Source organism: Puma concolor, chromosome B3, assembly GCF_028749965.1.
Source record: "Puma concolor isolate L17-30 chromosome B3, mPumCon1.1.hap2, whole genome shotgun sequence".
NCBI classification, from domain to species: Eukaryota; Metazoa; Chordata; class Mammalia; order Carnivora; family Felidae; genus Puma; species Puma concolor.
Genome location: NC_141672.1, coordinates 26895142 through 26916528, shown reverse-complemented (window position 1 = coordinate 26916528; position 21387 = coordinate 26895142). Strand labels below are relative to the sequence as shown.

General features: G+C 44.6%; 2 long non-coding RNA genes across 3 annotated transcripts in view; both read right to left on the bottom strand.

The window, feature by feature from the left end:
- LOC147579819 (uncharacterized) overlaps positions 1 to 21387 on the bottom strand; it is a 149125-nt gene that overhangs the window by 107363 nt on the left and 20375 nt on the right. The window lies entirely within an intron of this gene.
- On the bottom strand, positions 15260 to 16831 carry LOC147579820 (uncharacterized). Its single transcript, XR_015251828.1, has 2 exons — positions 15868 to 16831; positions 15260 to 15558 (listed from the first exon to the last, which is right to left on the bottom strand). It is a non-coding gene; the product is annotated as an uncharacterized LOC147579820 (long non-coding RNA).

Sequence of the window (21387 nt, the reverse complement as noted above, 5' to 3'; positions counted from 1 at the left end):
ATTTCTTCTAGAACTTATACAATTGTTTTGAGTGTGAAGAGTGTCTTGGGGATCCAACCTCTCTTTCCCCAGATTAGACCCAAACAGGAGAAATAACCCCTCCGAAGTCACAGAGTAAGTCTGGCGTCAGCTGGGATTAGAGGGTCTCATCTAGATAGAGCTCATGCTGTCACTACCTCCAACTTGTATAAAGATCTCTTCTTTAACCAGCCTCCTTAGAAGGCTGCGAAAGAAAAACTCGTTTCCCCTACTTGTTTTCATTGCATTCTGTCCTGAATTATAGTCATTTGTGAGACTGGCTTTCCTCATATTCATTTCGTGACTACATTCTGTTCATCTTTGTGGCTCCCATCCATCCACAATACCTTGCCCAATCTTCTGCACACAGTAAATATTTGGGAATTAAACTGAGTAATATGTTCCAACTGGCTGTGCAAAGTGAAGACCCTTGGATTTCCTAAATGCAGAAATAAAGGGATTCGGTGGGCTAAGTGACCTGCCCCCAAGACCTCATGACCATGGGAGTACTTGCCAAAGAGAGAGAGGTATGCAAGTGTGACCTCTGTCTTGCCCTTTCATGTGCCTTGCTTGGGAGCCTTCAAGCCAGAGGGCTCTGGAGCAGTTGCTGGGTTCACGGCGTCAACGGGGTTGCTCGATGGAGAAACACACAGAAGGGATTAGACAGGAGGGGAGATTGCAGCTCCTGTGACTGATCTCGTGTCGTCTCGCCACCCTACCTCTCTGACGTGAGTATTTCTTAGATCACAAGGACCAGAATGGCAGAAACTAAAGAATAAATGAAAGCTGATTAGAGAAAAGGACACTCTCCACTTCTTGAGGCTTCAGAAACAAGAACTTCCCAGTGTCCTCTGGGGTTACCATATCCCACCTATCAAGGCCAATACCCAATACTTTAGGATACTTGGGGAATGCAGTGTCCTGACCAATCGACAACCTTATGCACAGGGTCGCCACTATTAGTAAAGGTGCCTGGTTCCCTTATCCACTCAACAGCTACAGAATGCCTTCTGCATGCCTGACTCCGTGTGATATTCTAGGTGCCAAGAAAAAAACGAGTAAAATGGGAGAGAATTGCTGTTCTCGTGGAATTTACTTTCTGTCTGAGGAAGTCAGATAACAGAAAATTGGCCCAGAATGCACAAAAAAATCAGATATTGATAAAAGCTACTGAGAAAATACAAGCGATGTGTGCCAGGGAGTATGTCATAGTCAGGAAAGGAGGGGACATGTCCCCTGAGACCCGAGTGATGAGGAGGACGTATCTACCCCATGAAGACAGGGAGGAAGAGCATTTCAGGCAGGGGCACAGCTGGGGCAAAGATTCTGAGGCAGGACCAAGTGAACAGATAGGAGGCCAGCTGGAACGTAGGGAGAGGGAAGGAGAGGAGACAACATGTAAAGTATTAGAAAACAGCGCACTCACGACGGCTGAACTTGTCGAGAGTAATTGTGAAAGATGTTTGTGACCTATGCCCAGAGGGGCTTCTATATCATAGGTCAGAGGATCTCCAGCCACCCTCTGGTCCAGTGTGTCTCAAACTGAGGCACTCCCTCTGGCAGAGAAGAACAAAAGCATATCCCCAGAGTTTCTGGAAGTATCTACCAAATTGTTTTTTGAAGACTTGTGCTTCATTTTTAAAACAAAAGCAAATTTTGCATTCTATTCCCCAAGATAAACATATTTGCTCTTATATTAAGAATGATGTTCCAGGGGCACCTGGGTAGCCCAGTTGGTTAAGCATCTGACTCTTGATTCTTGATTTTGGCTCAGGTCATGATCTCAGGGTCCGTGAGATCCAGTCCTGAGTCAGACTCCCTGCTGACAGCACAGAGTCTGCTTGGGATTCTCTCTCTCTCTCTCTCTCTCTCTCTCTCTCTCTCTCTCTCTGCCTCTCCCCCACTCATGCTCGCTCTCTCTCTCTCTCTCAAAATAAGTAAATAAGCATTAAAAAAAAAGAATGATGTTCCAAATAGTCAGAGGTTGGCCACATATGTGCTGTGGGCCTTGCCAATCCCTGGCATACCACCAGGCACCGCCAGTTACTTGCCAAATAAGGGGACAAAAGCCCAGAAAGATAGGATGGGGTGATTTTCCCAAGTCCATCCAAGTTGTTGTAGAAATACAACGTGCTAACGGTTGATACTTTCTGAGCATTAGGATTCTAAAGGACAGCTGTTTCCTGTGCATTTGGGTATATTTTGAGGGCATGTTTTGTACCCACCTGACAGGCCCCTCCCTTCCTCAGACAGCCCTGCTGATTTCATCCTAATCGCTGCACTGTTCTTTCAGACTGTGGGAGATGAAGGGCCTGCCAACCCCGTGAAGGGGGCACCGGGGGACCGAGGACACAGTGCAGAGTCACCCCCCTGCCCCCAGGACCAGCTTTCCCCACAGACCAAGTGAAGCATCTGCAAAACTCTTCTGGGTCCCCTGCCCACAAGGTGAGAGAAGCCATCTCTCCAGCAACGAGAACTACTTCCCATGGCTTTAAAATCCCTGCGTCTGTACGCGAGATCATTGGGCCAAGATTTAGAATGTGACTTACAAGGAAGTTGGGATGAAGGGGAGAAACTTACGTCCTAATGTTAGTTAGAGAAACAAGTGGCAAAATTTAACTTGCAGGGTGAGCTCAACTACATTAGTGGAGGGGGAGGGGGGAGAGAATGCATAAAGAAAAGACTAGAAACAATGAGACTAAAAGGTTAATAGTAGTCCTAGGAAAGTGGAGCTGTGGGTTATATGGGGATGGAGAGGTTGAGGGTAACCTGGGGATCGGGGGTTGTTGGTAATGTGGGGATGAGAGATAGTGGGGAATGTGGGGATGTGGGGTGGTGGACTACTTTTGTTTTTTACATTTTCTAAATTTCCTGTGTGTGTGATCCAATGAGAGGCATGAAAGAGAAGGTGTCTTTTTCTCAAATTCCCAATTCAGGAAAACACCAGTGTGAACATAGAATGTTTTTGAACTCCAAAGATGAGTATTTTATTTTATTTTATTTTATTTTATTTTATTTTATTTAACGTTTATTCATTTTTAAGAGACAGACATAGAGCGCGAGCTGGGGAGGGGTGGAAAGAGAGGGAGACACAGAATCCGAAGCAGACTCCAGGCTCTGAGCTGTCAGCACAGAGCCCCATGCGGGGCTCAGCCCCAAGGACCACAAGATCATGACCTGAGCTGAAGTCAGACGCTTAACTGACTGAGCCACCCACGCACCCCATCGAAGATGAGTATTTAAGGTGTTTATAGAGAAAGCCGTGTGGAACTTACTAGGTCATTGTAGCTGCCAGTTACTTAATAGTGATAAAAATAGATAAGAATAATTTATAATCAGCAAGTTGATTATGTTCAAAATAGTGATTCTAAATTTTTTAAACTACTTTCCAATGGACTAATAGTTCCCTGTTTATATTCCTTATCATTTTGGGGACACCTCTGATTGTTTGTTTGTTTGTTTGTTTGTTTGTTTGTTTGTCTGTTTGAGAGAGAGAGAGAGAGACAGAGAGAGAGAGAGAGAGTTCAAGCCAGGGAGGGTCAGAGAGAGAGAGCAAGAGAGAAAACCCAAGCAGCCTCTTTGCTCTCAGTGCGGAGGCCAATGTGGGGCCCGAACTCAACAAACCATGAGATCGTGACCTAAGCCGAAACCAAGACTTGGATGCTTAACTGACTGAGCCACCCAGGGGCCCCATGCTCCTTTGACAGTTTGAAAGTCAGCTTGACCCTTACCTACCTTATCACAAATTCATTGAATCCATGTACTAGGATTGATTCCACCTGCCTGCAACAGAGGGGAGACTGCCTGAAGGAAATGGCCAGGAGGCACTCATCCCAGCTGTTCCCCATCCCTGGAACCCTAGGTGGCTCAGTCCCTCTGTTCTCCTTCAGGACTCAGTATTATGTCATATGGGGAACATGCTCACACATACTGACAGTCTCTCCAAGTCATTCATCGACATTCACTTCTCTTTCTTGAGCACCCACAGGTGCACAGGCATGGCTGTAGGCACTGGGGACAGCACTGAATGAAACAAAACCCTGGTTTTCTTGGCATTTCATCTTCTTACCATGCCTATGAAGCTCTGAGCTTCTCTACCACCTGTTACAGAAAGGGCTCCTTTCTGTACTTATTCATACACTGCCTTGTAGCATGCAAGTTTAACCAACCCGCTAACTCAATTCTAAACATGAGGGAGCAGAGGCCAGGATTTCTTCTACTGTATTCCCAAAGCTCTTAACATAACCCTGGGCATCCTCATTTTTCAATTAGGAAAAGCACAGTATCTGCACATAGTAAAGACTTGACAAATGTTTGTTGGATGGGTACAGATCATACAATATGTTGGATATTTACAGACCTTTTCTCCAATAGTCCTCGTAAAAGCCCTAAGAGATAGCAATTTGTTGATGGAGCTTAGGTATTTAAGTGACTTGCTTAAGACACTTAGTAAGTGGTGATCTGGGGTGAAGGCTCTATATTCATGAAATAAAATATAATGTGAAACAAGACTGTTTCTCAACTATAGCACATGCATATTGGGGACAATAAGTTCTTTAGAGAAGGGAGGGATTTGTGCCGGCAGAGTAGGCAGGGAAGAAATTATAGCAGAAGCAGGGCTTCAGCTGGACTTTGGAGGATGGAGGAGGGGAAAAGGATAACAAAAGTGGCAACACATGAATCCATGAAGCTCAGTCCCCAAGCAGCAGTGACTGGGATTGGGATCAGCAGACTCAGGGCACCTTAGCCAACCAATGAGTCTGATGCATGTTTCTCTAACAGCTGGAAAGCAATGGGAAAATAATCGCTCAATATGTGCAAAAGACCACTAGCCTAACTAAGCATGTGGATTAGCTTGAAATGAAGCCTGATGACCTCCCTGCTGTGAACTCCAGACAGCAGGGCAGAGCCCTTGGTGCAGGAGGGCCTGCCCCTGAGCAAAGCACCGGGGGATGGGGGAACAGGTGCTCCCATGGGTCTTCAGTGAGGTAAGGGGGACCCTTCGTGTACTGCTTCTGCAAAACCTTGACCCCTTCCCTATGCACTCTAACCTACTGGCCTCCCCAAAAATAGGTTATTTCACACCCACAGGACGTACCACAGACCTCCCAGGATGATACAGGGAAAGCGTCCTGGACTTTGATCCCGGTGACCAGGGTTCTAGACCCAGCTCTGCCACTAATGGATCTGTGACTTTGAACATGACACCGCATGTGGTCTCTGCATGGTACTATAGAATGGTATAGTGTATTCCTTAAGTAGGGCAGCATCCTCATATGAGTTGAGGTCAATTTAGTGCATCATGACCAGGACTTATTGGAAAGGTATGAAATGGAATAGCATGGAAATTGCATCACATGTGTGATGAAACTTGTATTTTTGTCGTTTATGCATAATGAGTGATCATGTTGAAATGAATTCTCATTGTGCACCATACTCAGAAGAGTTTGAAAACCCCTGCCATAGTGTCCAAGGGTCAGAGGTGCAGAGTCAGACAGTCTGAGTTTGAACCCAGCTCAGGCACTCGTGAGCTGTGTAACTCTGGACAAACTGTTTCACCTCTTTGAGCCTTGGTTTTAATATTTATAAAATCAAGACAATAATATTTCTAACTTCATAAGGTTGTTGAAAGAATTAAATCCTTCAATCAACAAATTAATATAAGGTCCTTAGGACAGTGGTTGGCATTCAGTAAGGGAACATTAGCTGCTACTGTCTCTGTGTTTGTCATTGAGGCATCTGGACCAGAAAACAACTAAGGTCCTTCGGCTCTAACCATAGGCCCTGCTTTTTGAGATGAGAAAGGCCCAAAGAAGTCCTGACACTGACCCAAGATCACTTGGCTATCACTCAGTCCCAAGAGCCTCATTTCACTTTGCTGAAGCCTCAGCCCTCGTCCAGGCAGGCCCAAAGGGTAAAGTCATGTGGCACAACATTGAGACGGCTTAGGGTTCCTTTGCCCAGGCCCTGAGGTTTCCAGAGCTGCCCTTTACTCAGAGGCAAGAAGCACTGGAACGTTCTGACAAAGAATGTGTCCTAAAGCATCAAAAGGGACTAACTAAACTGTAATAGAAACTGGAAGAGTGTCAGCGGACTACACCTCCCAGGGACCTGAGACCCAGTATTGGTGAAAAGATGTGTAGCTGGCAACCTTGTGTTTTGTTTTTGCTTATTTGTTCCTCCAAAGTAAGTCATGAATTTCACAAAACAAAAAATACAGATCACAGTTTATCAATAGCCTCACAGAATGAATTAGACATTGTTAAATTTTTCTACTGATATACAATGTACACAGTATTATAAATATGCCTATTTGTACATATGTGATATAAACAGTAATTTGCAAAGTGAGTAAACATGTTTCCTCATAGCTTCACCAGCATTGAATTTTCCTTTTTTTTTTTTTTTTTTTTTTTGAGAGAGAGAGAGAGAGAGAGAGAATGGGTAAGGGGCAGAAGGAAAGAGAAAGAGAATCCCAAGCAGGCTTCCACACCCAGCACTGAGCCCGATGTGGGCCTTGATCTCACAACCATGAGATCATGACCTGAGCCAAAATCAAGAGTTGAACACTGAACTCACTGAGCCACCCAGGTACCCCTAATTTTACACTTTTATATTTGCAAATTTAATAAGCATGTAGGGATACCTATTCTAATTTACCTATCTTTTTTTTTCTAATTTATTCATTTTTAAATAAAGTATAATGAGGCAACCTTTTTTCCCCCAGGTATTTACTTCCCGCTATCCTTTTTTTCCCCAACACGTAACCCCTCCCAATCTTTCAGTAAGCAATGCTTACTGTGTAATCAATAAGGATTGAGTTTTATATTAGGTACTAGAAGAGGAATGTTTATCAAAGTAATTACAGATACATTTCCTGTTCTAAGAAGCTTACAATCTAACAGAGTTAAACCCAACTGTTGTCTTTAAAAAACTGAATATGGGCACCTGGGTGGCTCAGTTGGTTAAGTGTCCAACTTTGGCTCAGGTCATGATCTCACGGTTCGTGGGTTCGAGCCCCACACTGGGCTCGGTGCTGACAGCTCAGAGTCTGGAGCCTGCTTCGGATTCTGTGTCTCCCTCTCTCTGCCCCTCCCCCACTCATGCTCTGTCTCTCTCTCTTTCAAAAAACAAATAAACCCTTTAAAAAATTGTTTTAATTGAATATATTTGCATTGTGGGTAAAGTGAGCGAATCTTGAACTCCTAGAAAACAATATCCCACAATGCTGGGAAATCTATGATCAGGATAGCTAGATGCCTTCTCATTATCATGTTAGTTCACCTGGCAGTGACACATTCTGGATCTGTGGTAAGTCCGAGTCCAAACTCTAGAGAATGTATGGCAAGGTCTGACTTGGATGGGGTAGGGACCTTCCTCAGAGGATTGTTCCCTACACCCCTCTCCCCACAGATCCTGCTCAACACATATTATCAGCAGGCTTGTTCATGAACCCCAGAACCATAACTCAAGGCCATGAACACCCTAACCCAAGCAACCTAGAAACAGGAGTACCCGGGGACTCTGAGCTAATGCCGTGTCTTTTCTCTCCAGTGGTCATCTAGTCAGATCAGCTTGTCATCAGATGACTCCTATTAACTAGACTGTGTCCCCTCAAAATTCATATGTTGAAGCCCTAATCCCTAATACTTTACACTATGATTATATTTGGAAATAAGGCCCTTAAGAGGTAATTAATATTAAATTATTTCATATGGGTGGGACCCAAGCTAATATGACTGTTGTCCTTATAAGAAGAAGAGACACCAGGGATGCACACACACAGAGGAAAAGCTGTGTGAAAATAGCCAGAAAGCAGCCATCTGCAAGCCAAAGAGAGAGGCCTCAGAGAAATGAAACCTACTGACACCTTGATCTGGACTTCCAGTACCCGGAACTGCAAGAAAATACATTTTTGTTGTTTAAGCTGGTATTTAGTTAGGTAGCCTAAGCAGACTAATACAACGACCCAATGAAAGCCCAGGGTTTGGGAACCCCAAAGAATGGGCACCCTTAAAATAAAACTTTGAGGTTTCCCCTCTCCAAGTTGTATCCATCCAAGATAGAGAGGTCACTGGTCAGCTTCCTTCCTTCCATCATTCCCTCCCCAACACCTGTAGAACATTTGCTCTGGGCCAGCACTGTCTCTGTAGCTATGCACAATGTCTACAAATCCTCAGGCTGTCCCTTTCACACCCCCGGGGTTCTGTGCCCATGGAGGCATCACCAACCTCAGCCAGCCTTTTGTTCTCCATACCACCCCATCCGACAGTAGAAGCTGGGAAAGGACCTCTCCCTGGAACTAGGCCAGAAGGCACTGGATTAGAGCATTATACTTTCTTCCCCCATCATCCTTAGCCAAAGGATGACCAAATTAAAACAGCTCGGGGCTGTCATTTTCCATAGGCTTGTTAATTCAAGGAAATGGCTCTGAAACGGTCATTACAAGAACCAGCTTTATATAATATCAACTCCCACAACATGTGCCAGGCGAATGTCACTTCAAACAGGGTCCAAGCCAGCCTATTGCCAACGGCAACTCTTAACAATTATCTTGCCTTCAGTTCTTCCTTCTATGAAGATTATCTCTCTGTCAATGAAGACATCGCTATCAATGACACAGGCCTCTGGGCCATATATGAAACTGAGGAATCCAGAGGTAATATCATCTTGGTCAAAATCAACAAGACCACCTTCCAACCATCCTTGTTCTGGGAAAACAGGCTGTTTTGCCCTACAGCCAGCAATGCCTTCATGGCATGTGGCGTGCTGTATGTAACCAAGATGGTGTCCACAAAACTGAAGAAATATTCTATGTGTATGACACCAAAACCCAAAAGGAACCCACCTGCACAACAGCCCAACTGCCTGAAAATTCTACACATACAATGATGGCTACTAAATCTACCACAATGTTTATTGTTATCATGATATGTGAGGAAGACAATCAAAGTCAGGCCATGCCACAGGATAAGATTCCTTGGAACTATTAATAGGAAAAGTAAACACACTTGTATTTGTTTGTTTGCTCTGTGTGTGTTTCTTGTGTCTTTCTTACACAGGAGGCTTTCCTCAGATGTTCGGAAACCTTGACTATCTGCTCATATCTAGGAGTAAGACATCAGAAGTCGATTGGTACCCAGGGGCACCTGGATGGTTCACTCAGTTGAGCACCGACTTCGGCTCAGGTCATGATCTTGTGGTTGGTGGGTTCCAGCTGTGCATTGCACTCTGTGCTGACAGCTCTGAGCCTGGAGTCTGCTTCGGACTCTGTGTCTCCCTCTTTCTCTCTGCTCCTCCCCTGCTCACGCTCTCTCTCTCTCTCTCTCTCAAAAATAAATAAGCATTAAAAAATTATTAAAAAATAAAATTAAATTAGGGGCATCTGGGTGGCTCAGTCTGTTGAGCATCCAACTTTGGCTCAGGTCATGATCTCACAATTTGTGAGTTAGAGCCCCTCATCAGGCTCAGTGCTGATAGCTCAGATCGTGGAGCCTGCTTCGGATTCTGTGTCTCCCACTCTCTCTCTCTACCCCTCCCCTGTTCATGCTCTGTCTCTCTCACTCTCAAAAATAAATAAACATCAAGAAAATTTTTTTAGGGGCACCTGGGTGGCTCAGTCGGTTAAGCGGCCGACTTCGGCTCAGGTCACGATCTCGCGGTCCGTGGGTTCAAGCCCCGCATCGGGCTCTGGGCTGACGGCTCAGAGCCTGGAGCCTGCTTCGGATTCTGTGTCTCCCTCTCTCTCTGACCCTCCCCCGTTCATGGTCTGTCTCTCTCTGTCTCAAAAATAAATAAATGTTAAAAAAAAATTTTTTTTTTAAAGAAAATTTTTTTAATAATAAAATTAAATTAAATTTTCAAAAAAGTTGATTGGTACCTGCAATCTAGAAATTCCACTTTTGGGTATATACTCAGCAGGCATGCATACAAATGCACACCAAAAGATACAGGGAAGAATACCATAGCAAATCTATTTGCAGTAACCCCAAACTCAAAACTACCCAGAAGTCCATCAATAGTTGAAAGGATGGATAAGTTGTGGTATATACCCATGGGATAAAACACCTCAATGAGAATAGGCAATCTACAATGCCATGCAACAATATGGTTGAATCTAACAAACATTATACTAGATCGAAGAAACCAGAACCAAAAGCACACATGCTATGTGACTCCATTAATTTAAGGACAAAATAGGCAAAATTATTCATCTATGGTATCACTCAGAGGGAAAGATAGTGATTACCTTTGGATGGGAATGGTGAACCTCCATCTATAGAAAGCAGAAAAGCAAAGACAAATAGAAATGCACTACAGGGAGAGTTTAACATGCCATTCTCAGTACAAGACAGATCAAATGGAAAGAATATAAGCCAAGACAGAAATCTAAACAACCTCATCAACAAGGCAGGCCTTTAAGATAATTTAATCCTGATTTAGGTACGTACATGTGCACACAAACATGCATCCTTGGGATTCTGACTAGAAGAGCATTAAATGTATACATTAACTTCAGAAGGATTTATATTTTTATAAGTTGTCTCATCCATGAATACAAAATGTCTATTTGTTAGTATAGAGAAAGGCTATTGATTTTTGTCTATTTATCTTGCATATAGCCACCTTTCAAAATTCCATTAATTTTAATAGTTATTAATTTTAATTACTTGTTATCAGGCTGGGTTTGCAAGCCAGCCTGAGAAAAAAGATAATTTTCCCTTCTTCAGTAATATTCATACAGACTATCTCATTTCTTTTCTTACTTCATTAGTGAGAACCTCCAAAATATGTTTGACGTTAGCAATAACAACAGACAGCCCTGTCTTATTGATATTAAATGGACAACTCTCTCAGGCATTGCTCAGAATCAAGAGGGTCCTGTGTCCCTTGGTCCCCATGCTCAGAAGTTACCACGGTCCTGACTATCATCGCCCTTCACTGCAAAAGCCTACGAATCCTGGACCTGTGGTCCCTGGGCAAGCCTGGCAACCCCAGTTCTCTCTCCACTCCTCTCTCTTCTCTCTCCTGAGCTCAGGCCGCCATCCCCTGGCTCTGGAGTTATTACAGCCGCCTCCCAGCGGGCTTTCTTTTGTCTCCTCCTGTTCCCTCCTGTCCCCTCCTGTGCTCTCATGCAATGTGGCCAGCACACTGCAGCCAGAGTGAGCTTTCAAAATGCAAATCTGATCACAACCCTCTTCCTTTTTCCCATTCTGTGAGGATAAAGGTGGGACACGGCCATATGAGTTGGTCCCTGCCTGGTTCCCCAGCTCCCTCTCATCTACTCTTCCGCACTGTGAGGGAGAACCCACTGCCTTTCAGTTCTCTGGATGTACCTTGCCCCTTCTCGCCTCAGCATTTTTACACCTGCCTTTATGACTGCCCCGAACACCCCACACACATGCACATCTGTGTGTGTGCACTGTGTGTGTGCACACCCCCTACACACATGCACGTACATGCACCCTCACACACTCTCTCTCTGTCTCTCCCTAACTCCGAAGTATCACCAGAGTCATTGACTCCCCAAGTATATACTATATAACTATTTGTTCAGTGTCTTCATCTCTAGACAGTACATCCCATCAGGGTAGGGACTATGCATTTCTGCCACCTTAACCCCAGCACCCGGCACAGGGCCTGGCCCAATAATTATTTTAAATTAATAATTAGTAGGCCAGCAACTATCAGCCTCTTAGAGTTCACAACCCACCAACTTCTGTTTTATCCCTGTAAGAAGTAGGTGGACATGAAGGTGCCTTTTATTCTTATTTTTAAAAATGTTTTTAGCTGGCCGCATAGTATTACAGGTTGGTGTCTTTCTAGTTTCTAGGCTGGGCACCACTTGGTCACATCATGCAGTTTCCTATCCTCTTTACCAGCCAGGAATGGGATGTGTGTTGAGATTATTGTTGTTCCCTGATTCACCACAGCGGGCAAGCGGGGGGGCGGGGGGGGCATGAAGGAGATAGAACTCTCAGGAACCCACAGAATGCCCGTGTTGCTTCTCCAGTCTGCACACACTTAGCCCAGCACCCAGCCTCTTCTTCCATTGAAACCCAGCCCTCAGTGCTGCTACCTAACTCTGACCCGCCCTTGCCTGGAGCCTCCGCTCAGGGTTTTGTTCTTTTTTGTGTCTCCTCTCATGGGTAAACACTCAAGGGTCAACTGGCTGAGGGAAGGCAAAAAAAAAAAAATACACTCCTTTTAATGATACGCTCTAAGAAACAACTCAAGCTGGTGTCCCTCCCCGGACTCTGAAGAGACAGGATCTTATGGATACCTATCAATTTACCCTTCCTGTTAGCCTGTCCAAAGTGCATGTTGAGGACATGGCAAAGCCTGCAGGCAGAATTTCAGAGCAATTAACTACAAATCCAAGAGGCTTCCCCTCTCAGGTGTCAGCCAAACCACAAGCGGATTCCCTTCACTTGTTATAATCTAGCTAAGACAGTTAACTATTGTAACTGTGGCACAACTAAACCCCCTGTAATTAAGGAAGATGAGGATGAGGAGAAAAGGCCTCTGGTTCTAGAAGCTCAGCCCCAAAGTTGAGCAAAAGAGCAATGTATATATTCACCACTAGATGGCAGGCTTCCTGCTTTATTCCCTAATCAGCTCAATTTTAAATTGACAAACGATTCCAAACCAGCAGCACTTCAACAATCCAATCCTCCAAAGTACCCAAACACACTCAGACTCACAAGAATGATAGGGGTGGACAAAAATTTGGTTACATTGGGGTTTTTTTTTTTTCAGCTAAACTTCTCATTTCCAGAAGAAGAAAAGTGAGAGCCCAAGAGGTCACTAGACCCCCGAGTTTACAATTCTTCCAGGCCAGCTTGCTTTTCTATTATTCTACCCTGCCTCTTGATAAAAGCCATCCAAAAATCATCCTAAGAAGAGATACAATGCAGGTGTGGTCAGTTTCTTTAGAGCAGTGTTATGTGCACTTTTCTGTGTATATGTCATACTGACAGAGAGCAAACAAGCCTTCCACAGAGTGGGATATTTTACTATTTTGTGTTTTACAAATATTTGTGAACTTCACTAGTCCTTGACTAGTGAGGAACTTGAAGTCTGGGATCCCTTATGCAGCTCTGTGTTCCCACAAGCCTTATACAACACCTGTCAACAGGACAGGTGGCATCAGAGGTGGTTGGAGTAAATTAGAGTGGAGTCCCTGAAACCAGCTGGGTGACTTTATCTAAGGGACTAGCTTCTCAGGATCTTGACTTCAAAAAAGAGGATGTTAAATTTATACTCATCTAAATCTCTAAGTGAAAAAATATGAGAAATGCTTAGTAGAGTGCCAAGAAGTTTGCAGGCAAATGGTTCTCAAAGTGTGGTCCAAGGACCCCTAAGGGTTCCCCTTCCCTTTTCTAAGCACATGTCTGTGTGAGGGCAGGTTTTCTTTAGAAACTTCAGTCAAAGAATGAATCACAGGAGCACCTGGGTGGTTCAGTCAGTTAAGCATCTGACTCTTGATCTCAGCTCAGGTCTTGATCTTAGAGCCATGAGTTCAAGCCACATATTGAGCTCCATGCTGGGTGTGGAGCCTACTTAAAAAAAAAAAAAAAAAAAAAAAATATATATATATATATATATATATATAAAGATTCAATACATATATATACATATATATGTACATATACATATATTATATATATATATATAAAAGATTGAATACACAAGTGAATGTGAGAATCTATAAAGTAAACATTAAAGGGACTTGTAAAAATGCCATTCTCATATATTTCTTTGTTTTGGAAAATATAGTTACTGTTTGTAAAAATAGTAATTCACATTAACATGTGCTGGGTTTTTATAGTTATTTTAAAATACATTAAAATTAAGTATTTTAAATTTCTCAGTTATAATTTCTAATATAGTAAGGCAAGCATCTCATAGAAAGAAAAGCTCTTTCAGGCTCTCAGAAGAAATGTACGGGGTCCTGACCCAAAAAGTTTCAGAACACCTTTATTAGTTCTCTGTTATTTATCTTTCATTCTTCAAAAACAGAAAGCTCAATATCTAATGATGTTAATTTCAGGATTATCTACAATAATAAAAAAAGAAAAAAAGGGCCTAAATGTCTAATATCAGGGGAAAGGTTTAATAATAATAAATATGCTCCACTAACCCAGTGGAATTAAATATTATAGTATGGTATAATAATAAAATGATTACATGACATAACATTAAGAGTGAAAAGACATAATTCAGGATTGCCACTGATTATAAAAATGTGAGATTGGAATCTAATACATAAAAATGAAAACACTAAACACTTGTTACAGTATGTTTGGATATGAGATTATAGATGCTTCTGTTTAATTAAACTAGTGACTATTACCATTTCACTATAGATTATTTTTTTTTTTAATTTTTTAAACATTTATTTCTTTATTTTGAGAAATAAAATACACACACACACACACACACACACACACACACATGCACACACACACAAGCGGGGGAGGGGCTGAGAGAGAGGGAGAGAGAGACTCAAAAGCAGACTCTGTGCTTGATCTTGATGTCAAGAACTTCGAGACTATGACCTGAGCTGAAATCAAGAGTCTGACATTTAACCTTGACTGAACCACCCAGGCGCCCCCAAAACAGCATTTTTAAGTTAGCATTTTTAAGACCTGGCTCCCCCAGGTCTCTTACACTAGCAGCAAAGAGGCCATTGTCTTTTTCCATTTAACAAGACAAAAAGCTTCCCAATTTTGAAAGCCAAGTTCCTCCAGCAGACTCCAACAGATGTCATTGTCTGAACAATCCCTGACAAATGGCAAATCTGTACAAACACACAGCCGCCCCGGGCCGCAGGGACACCTAAGAGAGCAGGCACTGAATGGAAAGTGGTCAGTGTTTCCAGGCTGTCAGCAATGGAACAAAACTGAATCTCCCCCTCACCGGGAGCTTCTCCTGCACCCCCTCCTCTCCTGCACTGCCACCCACCCCTGCCTACACACACACGCACAGTGTGGATTTATGTTTTGCTTCCCAGAGTATTAATAAACTCCCTCTTAAGCGAACTGCTTCTGAAGTTTTGAAGTGAAACATTGCCAGGAGGAGCATGCATGCTTCGAGGAATCCTGCCTTTTACTCCATTAACTGGGTCCTGTTCACATCTTTCCCAAGACCATGTAGGATAATTCTCCTTTTCAACTCCAAATACGCATATGGCACTATTTCAGACTCCCCAGACAGGCAGCCCAGTGTGAAAAAAATGCACCGGAGGAGACGACTTTATTCAGGCTGTTGCAATAGGGAGGACATTCATGAACACAGAGGAACATCTCAGAGGAAAGGAAGGAGGGCCTGGGGCTTTACAGAGGCAAGAGAGTGGGGAGGAGAGTAGATGACAAGTCCTATAGGGGTGGGGGCAAGAGGGGGTGGGGAATGCTGAATCTATGAAGGCAGGAAGGTCCTCTTGCAATTTGTTTCTCATCATAGCTCTCTGGGAGCCCAGGGCTCACATAAACTTCAGCATGGTCAACAGGTTACCAAAAATCTGGCCTCTCTTGTAGCCTAGAGAGGAGGGAAAAAAACAGCGAGACTGCAGTCCCAGATGCCTCCTGGTGGTGAGGGGACCACAGGTAGAGAACAGCGAGTGGACATATCTTCAGGTGTTCTGTTGGCAGCTGAAATTTTGCTCCTTAAATTCAGAAATCTTCTTCTCCCATCCTAATCCTCTCTCCTTCTTTCTTGGCAGGTGGATGTGGATATTGTTGAATGAAAACCAGTTCAATCACTGTTAATTCCTCTAAACACACACACACACACACACACACACACACACACACACACACACACACATAAAGGGGGTTCCGTTCCCACCTCCTGGAAGAAAGCTGGTCATCGCCGGAAGATTCCAGCCAAATATTTGGGGTTCCCGAACGATGTCTTTTGAAGAGAAAACAAAAAAGTTGAGATGGTTGAATCACTCCAGTCACCATCTGAAATTCTAATTTTCCTTGAGAGCAACAAAAGCCTTCTCCTTAACATCTTCTGTGGTAAAGGCAGGCCCTCCCCAGCTTCTCTGCCCCAACACCCCTCGTTTCAACGAGTCCAGCCAGATGTGTTCATGTTTTCCATTCACACAGCACAGGGTTTAAGGATGGAAGAAAAGATGAGTTGTTCCCCCATTAGTGGATCTTTCCGCCCCTGCTGAGACAGTTTGTGCAGGGTCTGTGCTATTGGCTGCAGATAAAACAATGGGGGTGGGAGCTGCTCTGGAAATAGGGGGAGGGATGGAGATTTTTCCATCTGGAATCACACGGCTCTTGGTGGCAGGGCCAGATGGAGCCACAGTCTGTCTGTGGAGACAAAGCTTCTCTTTAAACTGGTCGTGCAAACAAGAATATGAGGCTTTTGACAACACAATGGCCGAGAGATAGAAAGCTGAGCATGGTTATGCAATGCCAAGGGCAGATCGCTCCAACTTTGGTGGATTAAGCCCTGAATGTCATTCAGCAAGGAGCTTCCTTGAACTGATGAACACGAGACTGTAAAGCTTTGCATTCAAACAGACGTTTAGAAAAACAACTCTCTGTCAGCCAGGCCCTTTTCTCTGAACTTAAGTCATCTTTCAGCTAGGAGCGAACATGCATCCTTTATGCACCGGAACGGTGCTGGGACTTATAATTACCGTAAAGAATTTTATGAATGCTGAGTGTCCCTGTCCACACTATTAATGAACATCCCCTAAGCTGCACTTAAGCCAAAGTCCAAGGTATAATTAGGGATATAGAACAATGATACAATGTAGATTGCAAGTTTGCTTGAAGCTCCCAACATCCGATTAGAGGCACAGTAGCAGATTTCCCAGAGCCTGTGAGAGGGAGATGAAAACCATCTGTCACAGCCTGCCTCCTGAGCCCTTCCTTCCAGGAAAGCTCTTTGTGTCACTGAATAATGCCAAAAGGAAGGCCTTCTTGGCCCTCAAATCCATTTTCCAAGCAGAGATCCCTTATCACACTGTGTGCCCTAGAGAAAGTCACTTCCCCCTCCGAACCTTCATTTTCTCTCCCATAACATGCAGCAACTGGGCATGTTTCGGGGTTTTCAAACTTTTTTAGAGCTACGGAACATTTGTCCCCAAAAGAAAACTTTAAGATGGAACTCTGTAAATATCCTATGTCACTTGGAGGACTCATCAGCATGCCACAGATCAGGCTGGTGGAGGGAAATAGCTCAGCACTTTGTGTCTTAAACCCCCAAGCAGACTCTCGGTTCCAACATATTGGATCACTTCCTGCAAACCTTGAGCGCTTTATAAATGTTGTATGGGGAAAAGACGCGTGCTTCAGTGGGAAACTAGGCATCATTTGGAACACACTCTTCCAAGTTATCTCACTAAGATGCGAGGGGACCCTTTCACTGCCTTTGGACTATTTTACAACTCTGTAAAGTATAGACAACTGATAGCAATGCAAATAATTCTTCTTTACAGATGTACAAATGAATTCCGGCCTGTAGAGGTTTCATTGACTTCCCTCCCTAACCCCCAAGAGAAAACCAATGTCTTTCTATGTCAACATTCTTTTACTCCATGTAAATTTGTGCTTCTCTGACTTCTCATTTGAAATGGTTGTAACATCTTACCTGCATTCTATAATAATGAGCTAAGTAAGGGGCGCCTGGGCGGCTCAATCAGTTGAGCATCAGACTGTTGATTTTGACTCAGGTCATGATCTCGCTGTCATGGGATCAAGCCCGGAGTCGGACTCCGTGCTGAGCATGGAGTCTGCTCAAGATTCTCTCCCTCTCTCTGCCCCTCCCCCCTCATGCTCTCTCTCTTTCTCTTTCTCTAAAAAAGAACTTAAAAAAATAATGAGCTCAATAAAGTCTTTAACGTGTGTTCATTTATATCTATATGTGGGTCATGGTTTTAGCTTTCTGTGAAAACCATCTTATTTGGAATTTTATTAATAAAAAATTAACATTTGGTTAGTTGTGTGTTTTTTTGTTTTTTTTTTTTAGTTCACCACTGATCTCCAATAGCATTTATACTCTCCACGCAATTTTTATGGAAATGCCCTTAGAAAAGTGACAAGTGGGGCTCCTGGGTGGCTCAGTCGGTTGGGTGTCTGACTTCCGCTCAGGTCATGATCTCACAGCTCGTGGGTTCAAGCCCCGCGTTGGGCTCTGTGCTGATAGCTTGGAGCCTTGAGTCTGCTTTGGATTCTGTGTTTCCCTCTCTCTACCCCTCCTCTGCTCATGCTCTGTCTCTCTCTCTCAAAAATAAATAAACATTAAAACAAAAAAAAAGAAAAGTGACAAGTGATCATTGGGAATAAGAAATAAAAGGAAAAGCCATATGACAATAGTAGCTGGGATCCTGCAGGCCAGACAGCACAAACACAAACAGAAGGGGCAGTTCAGCCAATTGGAGAGGGAAGAAGGGGACTGAGAAGGTCACCTGTCACCTAATGGGAGCTGGGAGCCCAAATAGCAGGAAGCACCCAACTGGACAGAAATGAGTATTCTGACCCCTCTATCCTCCCCTCTCCCCACTGGCCAGGGCCAACTGGAAGCAAGAAGGTAAGGGGGAAGAGATACAGACATGCGCGTTGGCCTCCGGGGTTCACGGCAGGATGGAGGGGACACCCCTGTCATGCAGACAGCTAACAAAGGCAGTCTGGGATGAGAACCAAACCACCCACAGCTTGTCTATACCAACATGACCTTACTGTCCCAGTGTCTTCATCAACATAACTTTACTATTATTCCAGAAGATTCTTGCCCAGGAAGATAAAAGTTGCAAGTGACTTTCCTATTCCTGAAAGACAGATCATCTCTGGCACAGGAAGCGTCAAAAGAAAATTTATACCCCAAGGCTCCTTGAAGCCCTCAGCTGGAAATCTACACTTCACTGTATTCACCAAATCCAACTCGTTATTACATCACGATCCTTACCACTCCTAGTCAAACATGCTACGTCCGTCTTGAAAGAGCCACCTTAAACCAGGCTTCAAAGTCTCAATAAAGACCCCAACTCTGTCCTCCCCTGGGAGAGACCCTGAGGAGTAGAGTTCTCCTCCACCACGGTGAGCAGTAGCTCAGCTCAGCCTTCCCTGATCATCACACTGCCTGGGGGTGTGGGGGAGATGGCATTCAACAGAAGGGAAAAATATTTGGAGGCAACTGTGTATGTGAGCCTGAATTATTCAGGAAGGTTTCTTCTCTGCTCAAGTTCCGTGGGATGATGGCATAAATATCCTTTTTCTTTATCCTCTGTGGATATAAAATCTAGAGTTTGGGGGCTGGCAGGAGTTCAGGAGATGATCTGATCCCTTCCTTCCTTTATGGATGTGGTCCCTGGGATACACAGGGGCAGTCAGCCAGGGCAGAGTCTGAATCCAAGTCTGGAAGCTCTAGGCCAAGCACCCTGCATGCACACCTTCTCTCGCTCACTCGTTGGGTTTGAACAGTCACGTACAGCATGCTGCGCTCTGTGCCTTGGGACAAGTGCTCAGAGGTGGGGTCACAGTTTCAGATATCTGCCCCCTTTGCTGTCTGCCCCTGTTAAGCAGATCCTGAGATCCACATTCTTTTCCTCAAGAAAGCAGTGAAAGGGCAGAAAGTTGAGACCAGTCTGAGAACGCCCAGCTTCCAATACCTGATGTCTCAACACTTGGGAAGAACACAGAAGCCTGTAGGTGACAACCAAAACATCTAGCAGAGGCTTTGTCTGGACTGGTGTTGGAGGGGAGAGAATGAGAACAAAATAGGACATGGGTCCCAAGAGCGGCAAAGCCCCAGGGATGCAGACCCCCAAGAGGGAGTGCCTGTGTGGACAGAGCCCTAGAGGGGCTCCAAGGTCTCTGTGCCACAGAGTAGCAGAGAGCCTCCACACCTCCCCAGGGCCACACGGACAAGACTGAGGGACAGCTCAGGAGTGAGTTGTGGGACCAATAACCTAGACCAAAACCCCTGGCACAATTAAGACCCTGAAACTTAAAAAAAGAAAAGAAAGAAGGAGGGGGGAAGAGAAGAGAAGAGAAGAGAAGAGAAGAGAAGAGAAGAGAAGAGAAGAGAAGAGAAGGAAAGAGAAGGAAAGAGAAGGAAAGAGAAAAAAAAAGAAAAGAAAAGAAAAAAGAAAAGAAGAGAAGAGGAAAGAAAAGAAAAAAAGAAAAAACAACCATGGGAAGTTGGTGCTGTAGGTAGAGGGGCAGACACTCAGAGCTGATGAAGCTCCAGGATTTCTCCCCAGAACTGGGTCAAGAGGACAGTGTCTCCTCCGTCTCAGTCCAGACTAATCAAGCTCCTGACCAGCACTGAGGGCGGCCACGGCATAGGTGGCTTCCTTCACAGGGGCTGTGAGGAGCCCTTCCACAAAGAGCAGCCCTGAGCAAACGATGCAGGGATGACAGATGCCTTTGTTGCTTTTAAAATAAGCCCCGATCGGGGCGCCTGGGTGGCTCAGTCGGTTGGGCGTCCGACTTCAGCTCAGGTCACGATCTCGCGGTCTGTGAGTTCGAGCCCCGCGTCGGGCTCTAGGCTGATGGCTCAGAGCCTGGAGCCTGCTTCCGATTCTGTGTCTCCCTCTCTCTCTGCCCCTCCCCCGTTCATGCTCTGTCTCTCTCCGTCTCAAAAATAAATAAACGTTAAAAAAAAAATTAAAAAAAAAATAATAAGCCCTGATCTTCCCAGCAAATAGAGGGGTTAAGGGGGGGGGTCTTTTGGAGGGAGTGGGGCAGAGAGCACAAGCAGCCTCACTTCCTCTCTCCCTGGGGAAGCAGATGTGACCCTGGGCTGACCCCACAGGTGCTCCCTGTCCCTTGCTGGCTGCTGGCCAGATCTCCAATTCCAGTCTTTTCCACTGCCCAGACTTTCAAAGCGGGGAAGGAAAGAAGGGATCTAAGAGAATGGAGAGTGGAGGCTGGGGTTCTGGGGGAGAAAGGAAAGCCCAAGGAGAGGAAACACAATGAGTAACTAATTATGAACTTGTGGCACCTGAGGCCTCAGTGCTTGAGGTCAGCTCTTGCCCAGCTGGGCCTACCACAGGGGCTCAGGAGGGCCGCGTGCTCCATCTCCTCAAATTTAGGTTTTCAGGGCATCTGGGTGGCTCAGCTGATTAAGCATCTGACTCTTGATTTCGGCCCAGGGCATTATTTCATGGTTCCTGGGTTCGAGCCCCGCGTCAGACTCAGTGCTGACAGCACGGAGCCTGCTTGGGATTCTCTCTCTCCCTCTCTCCCTGTCCCTCCCTGGCTCACACTCTCTCTCTCTCAAAATAAATAAATAAACTTGGAAAAAAAAAAAAAAGGTTTTCAAAGAGCTCCAAATGAAATACTGAAAGGCACAGACCTGTGTCTTAAGAAGACGATGTTCAACCTTGAGCTTGAAGCCTGT